This window comes from Pelophylax lessonae, assembly GCF_965119305.1.
Source record: "Pelophylax lessonae genome assembly, chromosome: 4".
Classification (NCBI taxonomy): Eukaryota; Metazoa; Chordata; class Amphibia; order Anura; family Ranidae; genus Pelophylax; species Pelophylax lessonae.
The window spans coordinates 605,345,923-605,354,920 of record NC_138771.1 but is presented as its reverse complement, the minus strand read 5'-3'; positions in this window follow the sequence as shown (position 1 = coordinate 605,354,920).

Here is an 8,998-nt window from a genome sequence, read left to right as displayed (position 1 = left end):
ATAACCGGACCAGAGCAGGCTGAAAATAGGAAAGTATATTCATCTCCCTTGCACAGGTAGTCTGTGTAGTTGTTAGGAGGGGGAGGGAACATTTTTAAGATTAGTAAGCTTTAGGCTGGAATTTTACTTTAAAGCGGAGCCCCACCCAAACGAGGAAGCTCCTCTTGTTTGCTCCTCCCCCATCCGCTCCCACATTTAGCACCTTTCGAGGGGAGCGGGTACCTGGTCTCAGGGGGAGCGGGTACCTGGTTTTGGGGGGAGCTGGTGCCTGGTTTTGGGGGGAGCAGATACCTGGTTTTGGGGGGGAACGGGTACCTGGTCTCGGGGGGAGCGGGTGCCTGGTTTTGGTGGGAGCGGGTACCTGGTTTTGGGGGGAATGGGTACCTGGATTTGGGGGAAGCAGGTGCCTGGTTTTGGGGGGAGCGGGTGCCTGATTTTGGGGGGGAGCGGATACCTGGTTTTGGTGGGAGCAGGTGCCTGGTTTTGTGGGGGAGCGGGTCACTGGTTTTGGGGGGAGCGGGTCACTGGTTTTGGGGGGAGCGGGTACCTGGTTTTGGGCGGAGCGTGTGCCTGGTTTTCGGGGAGCGGATACCTGGTTTTGGGAGGAACGGGTGCCTGGTTTTGTGGGGGAGCGGGTCACTGGTTTTGGGGGAAGGGGGCGCCTGGTTTTGGGCGGAGCGGGTGACTGGTTTTCGGGGGAGCGGATACCTGGTTTTGGGAGGAGCGGGTGCCTGGTTTTGTGGGGGAGCGGGTCACTGGTTTTGGGGGAAGGGGGCGCCTGATTTTGGGGGAAGGGGGCGCCTGGTTTTGGGCGGAGCGGGTGCCTGGTTTTGGGGGGAGCGAGTACCTGGTTTTGGGGGGAGCGAGTACCTGGTTTTGGGTGGGAGCGGTTTCCTGGTTTTGGGGGGAGTGGGTGCCTGGTTTTGGGGGGAGCGGGTACCTGGTTTTGGGGTGAATGGATAACTAGTTTTGGGGGGAACGGGTGCCTGGTTTTGGGGGGAGCGGGTACCTGGTTTTGGGGGAGAAGATGCCTGGTTTTGGAGGGAGCGGGTGCCTGGTTTTGGGGAGAGCAGATACCCCCCAGCACCAGGCGCGCGACCGACATAGAGCTACGTCAGTTCGCGCAGGAGAGCCAGCCTGCCACAGTAAAACTGCGGCTGGCAGTCGGGAACTGGTTAACATTCAATTTTGGAATCAGTGGACTTTCCTGAAGGAAAACGACATCCGCTGATAGAAATTTCCATCCTGCTCCTTCAAGTTTTCTTATCATTGTGGTAAAAAATGATCGTCGATGTGACCCCCGCTAACAATGTGAAAATCCAGTGAATGATCCTAAAATGGACAATTTTGAACAAAATTCTACTAGTGTATGGCCAGCTTTAGTGATGTGTCAGCTTTGCAGAAGAAGAAAATCTTCTCCTTCTCCCCCTCGTTGTCTGATAGCTAATGATCCCTCGATAATTGGGGCATGTGTATGGGGATAGTGCTTGTGCATTGTAGATTATCTGTGATGAAATCCTCCACAGTCTGTCTGGTTGTTGGTGCTCAGTGTTCTTGTCGGTAATGATCTTAGCTGTGCTGTGTACTCGCTGTGCTGCCCGGAGGGATGGATTGTGTAACGCGGTTACATAACTGAACTGAGGAGGGGCAGAGCACATATTGCAGAGAAGTAGGTTAACTGGAGAGAAAACAAAACCATATTTCTATACGGAATTATTTCCCTTCCAATATTGCTTTCCGAGCCAGTAAAGCCTCTTAAAGGGACCCTGTCATATGACAATTATGGGGACTGCCATTGCTGAACTCTCCTTTTCAGAATGCTAGTTCCCTGGTTTTCCTGCAGAAGCTTTGGCTTCATTGCTTTCTGAGCCAATAGAGTCCCATAAAGGGACCCTGTCATGTGACAATTTTGGGACCTGCCATTGCTGAACTCTATTTTTGATAATGCCACTGACCTGGTTTTCCTGCAGAAACTTTGTTTTCATTGCTTTCTGAGACAATAGACTCCATTGGGACTGGACTGGTGGGTCTAGAGTCCCTTAGGACTGTCCTCGCTGAACTCTCCTTTTGAGAATGCCAGTGCCCTGGTTTTCCTGCAGAAGTTTTTGCTTTATTGTTTTCTGAGCCAATAGAGTTCCATAAAGGGACCCTGTCGTGACAATTTTGGGGCTTGCCATTACTGAACTCTACTTTTGAGAATGCCAGTGCCCTGGTTTTCCTGCAGAAGCTTTGGCTTCATTGCTTTCTGAGCCAATAGAGTCCCATAAAGGGACCCTGTCATGTACCAATTTTTGGGGCTTGCCATTACTGAACTCTACTTTTGAGAATGCCAGTGCCCTGGTTTTCCTGCAGAAGCTTTGGCTTCATTGCTTTCTGAGACAATAGAATCCCTTGGGACTGGACTAATGAGTCTAGAGTCCCTTGGGACTGCCCTCAGTGAACTCTCCTTTTGAGAATGCTAGCTCACTGGCTTTCCAAAAGAAGCTTTGACTTCATTGTTTTCTGAGCCAATAGAGTCCCATAAAGGGACCCTGTCATGTGACAATGTTGGGGCTTGCCATTGCTGAACTCTACATTTAAGAATGCCAGCGCCCTGGTTTTTCTGCAGAAGTTTTGGGTTCATTGATTTCGGAGCCATCAGAGTCCCTTAATGGGACTCTACTATGTGAAAGTCATTGAGACTGCCATTGCTGAACTTTCCTTTTGAGAATGCTAGTTCCCTGGTGCTCTAGCAGAAGCTATGGCTTCATTGCTTTCTGAGCCAATAGAGTCCCTTGGGACTGGACTAATGGGTCTAGAGTCCCTTGGAACTGCCCTCGCTGAACTCTCTTTTTGAGAATGCTAGTTCCCTGGTTTTCTTGCAGATTCTTTAGTTTCATTGCTTTCTGAGCCAATAGAGTCCCTTGGGACTACCACCCCTTAACTATCCTTTTGAGAATGTTGGCTTTCCTGCAGAAGCTTTGGCTTAATTGTTTTTTGAGCCAACAGATTCCCTTAACGGGACTCTGCTATGTGAGAGTCATGGAGACTGCCATTGCTGAACTTTCCTTTTGAGAATGCTAGTTCCCTGGCTTTCCAGAAGAAGCTTTGGCTTTATTGCTTTCTGAGCCAATAGAGTCCCATAAAGGGACCCTGTCATGTGACAATTTAGGAGCCTGCCATTGCTGAACTCTATTTTTGGTATAGCTAGTTCCCTGGTTTTCCTACAGACGCTATGGCTTCAATGATTTCTGAGCCAATAGAGTTCCTTGGGACTGGACTAATGGGTCTAGAGTCCATTGGGACTGCCCTCACTGAACTCTCCTTTTGAGAATGCTAGTTCCCTTGCTTTCCTGCAGAAGCTTTGGCTACATTGTTTTTTGAGCCAATAGAGTCCCTTAAAGGGACCCTGTCATGTGACAATTATGGGGCCTGCCATTCCTGTACCCTACTTTTAAGAATGCCAGTGCCCTGCCATTGCATACCTCTCCTTTTCGGAATGCTAGTTTCCTGGCTTTCCACCAACCGGAAACAAGTACAGTCACTGACCGGAATCGAGTACCGAGATATCGTATTCTCGCACTCTCTCACAATCATTTCCGGCATGCTGGAGATATACATAATCAGCCAGGTGGTATTTTCTTCAGGAGACCTGAAATGGCAGCCATTGTCCTTCCCTTCTGACAGAGTCACTTAAGGCTCGGTTCACAAATATGTGATTTGGATTTACCTGCATCCAATTCGCATAACATGTGAATCCGAGAGCTTTCAAATGAGCTGGTTCACTCATGTCCGGGGCGGCCACAGTCCGTCTCACAAAAGGGTCCTGTGGAATTTTGGGTCTGGTTAAGGTGCAAATTCAAGTAGAAATTTGCACCTGAATCGCACCTGAACCGGTGAGCAAAGCTGGGAATGTGAATTACCTGAATGATCAAAGTAGTGACCCCTCCTCTTTCTACCCTCTGCCTGCTATGTTCTGATGGGCTGTACAGAGTTTCAATTAGAGAGAATCCAAAGGCAAACAGCTTCTGCTGTGTACTGCCTTTAAAAAGTCAGAGTGCTTTGTGACATATCCTCAACACTTTCTTAAAGCCCAAAGGATTGTTCACACATGCGGCTAGGAGACAGTAAAACTAGGCAGTTGAGCTGCAGTTTTACTGCCCCCCCAACAGCCTGCCTGAACAAGGGCATGCAGCCGCTCAGGGCTGTACACATGCCACTGCTGTGATGCGGCGCATCGCAGCCATGGCAAAAATCGAACAGCATGTCACATTCAGTGTACGTTACCGCCACTAAATGCAACTCATGCAAGTCTATGGAGGCATGCCGCAACCGCCATTTAACTGTGTGCAATGCACTTGATTGCGATGCAGTGGTGCAGCATTTTCAGGGTTAAATCGGACAGTGAGATCAACATATCCTAAGAAGTCATTTCTCCCGGGTCACTAGGCCAATGTGTATCTGGGTGCTCTCTAATAATTCCTCAGGATTTGGTCTTCCTGTGTTCGGTTTAATCCTCCAGGATCACCTTTATGACGGGATCCTGTATATACCTTCCTCCGGCACGTCTCCCTCTCTGGTCTCTTTTTGTGTATTCGGGGCGTTGCCTGCTCCTGGCTCCGTATTCCGGGCCCCCTGCCAGCTGGACAGGAATATGACCCATATATACCTGACCTACTAAGGCTGAAACCCCAGCTGGCAGCCTCAGCCAGATGATTTATATAGAGACACCGAGGAAGGAAATTTACAAAATGCCCGGGGCACCTGGAGAGAACAAATATCATCATTGTGGCACCCTCAGCGATGCCAGGATATGGATTTCAGGTGTGGAGGCCAGCACATTGCGAGAAACTGAAACAAACCCCAAATCAGAGGCTGCATAACCTCCACTCCTCTATAGCCATCTGCAGAGGTGTCTGCCACCTCCCTTCACTGAAACTGCCCTGAATCAGAGGCTGCATAACCTCCACTACTCTATAGCCATCTGCAGAGGTGTCTGCCACCTCCATGCACTGAAACTGCCCTGAATCAGAGGCTGCCTAACCTCCATTCCTCTATAGCCAACTGCAGAGGTGTCTGCCACCTCCATGCACTGAAACTGCCCTGAATCAGAGGCTGCATAACCTCCACTCCTCTATAGCCAACTGCAGAGGTGTCTGCCACCTCCATGCACTGAAACTGCCCTGAATCAGAGGCTGCATAACCTCCACACCTCTATAGCCAACTGCAGAGGTGTCTGCCACCTCCATGCACTGAAACTGCCCTGAATCAGAGGCTGCATAACCTCCACACCTCTATAGCCAACTGCAGAGGTGTCTGCCACCTCCATGCACTGAAACTGCCCTGAATCAGAGGCTGCATAACCTCCACACCTCTATAGCCAACTGCAGAGGTGTCTGCCACCTACATTCACTGAAACTGCCCTGAATCAGAGGCTGCATAACCTCCACACCTCTATAGCCAACTGCAGAGGTGTCTGCCACCTCCATGCACTGAAACTGCCCTGAATCAGAGGCTGCATAACCTCCACACCTCTATAGCCAACTGCAGAGGTGTCTGCCACCTCCATTCACAGAAATAGTCCCAAATCAAAGGCTGCATAACCTCCACTCCTCTATAGCCATCTGCAGAGGTGTCTGCCACCTCCATTCACTGAAACAACCTTGAATCAGAGGCTGCATAACCTCCACTCCTCTATAGCCATCTACAGAGGTGTCTGCCACCTCCATTCACTGAAACAGCCCCGAATCAGAGGTTGCATAACCTGTGCTAAGCATGATTTGGCCTGTTTTCAGGAAACATGCGCTGAGAGAATACAGAGGCTGCAACTGCTGACCTCTCTTTCTCAAAAATGCTAATTTACTGGCTGTTATGATGATCCCTATGGCTTCCATACTATGAACCACTCACCTTGAACGAGATTGAAGTTGTTCTAGTATCACTCTCTTCGATCTGCATGCTTTTTCTATGTCAGAGACAGACAGGCATCTAGTAGGTTCATGGCAGGGGTCTCCAAACTATTCAGTACAAGGGCCACATCATATATTTTCATAGCTCCCAACTGTCCCTGATTTCGAGGGACTGTCGTCCATTTGGAGCAAAGTCCCTTTTTCCTCCTCATTTGTCCCTCATTTTGGTCTGATCTCTATAGTTGTATATAAAATGTATACAAAATGCACTATTTTCTTATCAAAACGGGTTTCCCAATGCTAAACCTTTCATCCAATTTCTTAACTGCTGCATTTGGTAATTTCCAAAGCCAGTATAAAGGAATAGTAGTGGTAAAAAAAAAAAAAAAACACTTCTTGGTTTAAACTATTTTTTTTGTATAATTCACCTCTAAAGGGGCGTGGCAAGGGGTGTGTCCTATGCCTACATACATTTGCTAAGAGGTGTCCCTCGTTCCCATCTTAGAAAGTTGGAAGGCATGTATTTTACAAATATTGACAGGCTCAAAAAACTCATTTTTAAATTGATAAACATCTAAGCTGCCATTGATGATCTCCTTCTGTCTTTCGGATTGTTATGCTCATAAAGCCATTAGATTAGCCAGGGCACTATTTTTTGTTAAAAGGGGACATCAGCAAAGGGAACTTACATTTTAACCCAACACAGAATTCCTTTAAATAAGCCCGTAAAAAAAAAAAAATTATACATAACATGGCTACATGCCATAACTTATGTCCCTATGCTACTGTTCATTAAAACAGGAGTTTTATGGTTTTATGGTTTTGTTACCTACTGATCCTGCTAGTAGATGTTATTTTTTCACTTCCTGTACCAGGTCAAGCTGTCCAGTTTCAGTAACAGAAGTTAGGACACTGCCATGGGTGCTTATGAGGACCAGCTTTTATTCATAACATTAAAACTTTTTGAAACCTATACTGTAACTACTTAAAAATGCTAGCTGAAGTTTATTTTGTCTCTTATATAAAGTCTATTTAAAACTAGACCCTGTCCATAGGGTGACAATGCTGCTGAGTGATTTCACTGCAAAACAAACCGCATTGTCCCCCTGTTACAAGAAGTAGAAAAAAAAAAATATATATATATATAGATATATATATCTATATATATATAGATATATATATATCTATATATATATATACATACCGTTTCCCCCTAAAATACGACCGGGTCTTATATTCATTTTGGCTACACAAGACACACTAGGGCTTATTTTCAGGGGATGTCTTATTTATTTACTGTATGTACAAGGACAATCTTAAAAAAAAAAAAAATATATATATATATATATATATATATATATATATATATATATATATATATATATCCTGATCCTTGAAAGCATGATAGATAGCACAGTCCTTGTGTTGTGTCATTTACCCCTCTCTGTTTTAAAAAAAAAAAAAAAACCTGGAATAATACAATAAAATATTTTTTAAAATTCTGTAAAGTTCTGTAAAAAACATTCTGTAATCCCAAAAATCCCAAAAATAAACCTTGGTTAAAATCATTGTAAAATTATGCAATCTGTTTTATAAAAACATTATATAATATCCAGTGAGTCTCCATTTGTAAGCAGCGCTGTAAATAAGGTATTTTCCACAATAAAGTTACAAAAGAAGACGCACTGCACATTATATCATCTTTTTACAAAGCGGATTACATGTTTTTACAAGGATTTTACAAGGGCTTATTTTCGGGGTAGGGTTTATATTGCAGCTATCCCCAAATATCACTCTATGTCTTATTTTCGGGGAAACAGGGTATATATATATATATATAGATATCTATATATAGATATAGATATATATATATATATATATAGATATATATATATATATATATATATATATATATTGTAAGTTCTCATGAGCAGAGTCCTCCCAACCCTTATGTCTAGTGTACTACAACTGTTCTGTCTTCCTTTATTTTGTAAATCCCTGGCACTCCATAAAATTGTTCCTCCTATGGCAGAGAAAAGGTGTTAAGAGTGTTAATTGTTCATAATTAGCATGTTATAGAGCTTTGTGTTTCAAAAAGTCAGTGCACCCAAGAATCAGGCCTGCTGATAGAAATCACAAGGGGCCCCGTACAGCCTACCTGACAGGGCCCCCCTCCTCTGAAAAAAATCAAATTATATTTTTGCTCAAATGCAACGGCGATCGGTACCGATCACTCACTGTGTTCATTTAGGATGGTGAAATAACGCCCCTGTGTGAAAAAAAGGGGTACTCAGGGGTCCCAGACAGCAGTGAGTGCAGATACTAGAGAAGATCCTCCTGCAGCACAGCAAGAAAAGGTGAAGCTGGCAGCACTGCACCAGTGTCACAAGTGTCAGCAATAAGACAGTACTGCTGGCCCTCCTGCTCAGGAGGTGCCTGGGCCCCCTTTTGAACTGATGGGGCCCAGGCCCAGTACAGGAGGGCTGGCTGTACTTCCTTATCAGCGGCCCTGCCCAAGATTCATAGTTCGGTTTTTGGTAGATGCCGGACAGTTAAACCCCCTGAAATGTCCTTATACCTCTTGAGCAGTCTATTGGTGAAATTGGCACTTACCTTCTGGGACTCACATGGTAACTGCAGCCATTATAGCAGGCCAAGGACTCCCTGTTGAACTTTTACATTTTTGTTGGTTAAAAAATTGGAGTGATTCACCAGCTCTCCAAGGTAAACAGGAGCAGAGCTAAGAACCAAGTCAAGCAGACCCTTGAACCAGAATCTTAAAGAGTTGAAGGAACTCAGGGAGCTACTCATTCCACCATTGTCCACTGCTAATGAAAATAGCGTTTTTGTGTACTGACCGTTTAAAAAAAAAGTGTCAAGGCTTCTCCTTTAATAATTGGGCATTGGCAGTTTTGTCTATCCATTTTTCTTTAATTAGTGTCCTAACCCCCTCCCATCACCTTCTTATAACTCATCCTATTACCCTATATAACCATATATAACTGTATTGGGCATCTTAGCTTCTTAACACATAAGCTATACGCTTTATATAGGTTTAAACATGTTTATTTAACTATACACATAACATACATATATACAAAAATAGTGCC